Here is a 1800-nt window from a genome sequence, read left to right on the forward strand (position 1 = left end):
CGAAAGCTGCCCCGGCCCGCATGGGCCTGCCCGCGCCCCGCAGGGCCTACCCGCGCCCCGCAGGGCCTGCCCCCGCAGCCTGGTGAGGTGAGGTAGGTGCGGGGCGTTGTGCCCTGGCCGGGGCAGCCCCGGGCAGCGACACAGGGCGGGTGGAGAGCGGCCCTGAGGAACAGGGCCTGGGGGCAGTGCTTGATGAGAGGCTCAGCGTGAGCTGGCAATGTGAGCTGGAGCCCAGGGAGCCGCCCCTGTCCCGGGCTGCATCACAGGAACCCTGCCCAGCAGCTCAAGGAAGATGATTCTGCCCCTCTGCTCTGCTCTGCTCTGGTGAGACCCCTCCTGTGCTGTGTCCGGTGCTGGGCCCCCAGCATAGGAAGGACACGGAGCTGTTGGAGCGAGTCCAAAGGAAGGACACAGAGATAGATGGTCAGAGGGCTGGAGCGTTTCTCCTGTGAAAACAAGGCTGTTCAGCCTGGAGAAGAGAGGCCTCCTGGGAGACTATGGCAGCCTTCCCGTACCTGGAGGGGCTGCAGGAAGGCTGGGGAGGAACATTTTACAAGGGTTTGTAGCAATAGGCCAAGGGGTCATGGTTTTAAACTGGAAGAGGGGAGATTTTAGGTTATATGGTAGGAGGAAATTCTTCACTATGTGAGGGTGGTGAGACACTGGCACAGGTTGCCCAAGGAAGCTGTGGATGCCCCTGGTCCTGCCCTTCCGCCCTGGAAGCGTTCAAGGCCGCGTTGGATGGGGCCCTGAGCAACCAGGGATCTAGTGGGAGGTGTCCCTGCCCATGCAGGGGGTAGGAACTAGTTGATCTTTTAAGGTCCCTTCCCACCCAAACCGTTCTGTGGTTCTCCCTCAGAGGGAGGTGTAGGTGTGACTCTGTGTTCTTACCTGCACGCAGCAGCCGCAGTATTGCTTGCTGTACAGCAAGTAGTACACGTGGATTTTGTTGCCAGTGCAAGCTAGCAGAGCAAATGCTTGGTGATCTTGTTCTTGCAGGCCCACCAGGCCTGCTGCCCTCCAGGGCAGGTGTTTGTGATGGTGCAGCTGTCACCCTGATTTCACAACATTCACATTTGCTCCCTTCCTTCTGTCCTTGCTGTCTGGTCACCATTACTCCATACCCACCCATGTGTCGGTAGAACCCATTCATGCAGCTCGCACAAAATATACCCCATTCAGTTAAATAAAAAATAAATATCAGTAAACCACAAGACGCATCGAGTCATGGAAAGGGAATGCAATTCCTCTCATTCAATAGGTAGGGTGCTTGTCAGGGAAGGGGGAAATCTGTTTTTTGGTACAGTCTGCCCTGGTTCTTGAATGTTTAGGTGAATGCTGAAGTGAGTATTGAATGCTGCATGGATGCTACAGTCCTTCAAGTGGGGCTTGACCCCAGCTAACTTTTCGCAGGCAGAACTTCTGGTTTTACCACCAACGACCTCATCTTCTCTTTTTCTGTTCCATATTTTTCATGAGATTGCCCAGCTGCAATGGGTTTGCCTTTCATTTGCTGTCGCCTCAAAGCAACAAACTCCAAAGTGTTCATAGCAATGTACTTAGACGTGAGGATATGAAACTCTGGTGGGCAAAGGTCTATGCCCTCTACATCCTGGGTGTTATAAATATCACATTTTTCCTTGGTTAAAAGAGATTACAATCATTCCAGCCATACTTCTGGATAAAAGTGTTCCTAGATGCTGTTGATGCCTTTTCTGCTATGAGATGCTACACATTCTCGGAGCATGCCTACTAAGACTAGGCTCTCCTGGGACACTGATGAAGATATGCATAATTGGA

The sequence above is a fragment of the Chaetura pelagica genome, unplaced genomic scaffold, assembly GCF_000747805.2.
Source record: "Chaetura pelagica isolate M959 unplaced genomic scaffold, ChaPel_1.0 scaffold299, whole genome shotgun sequence".
Lineage (NCBI taxonomy): Eukaryota > Metazoa > Chordata > Aves > Apodiformes > Apodidae > Chaetura > Chaetura pelagica.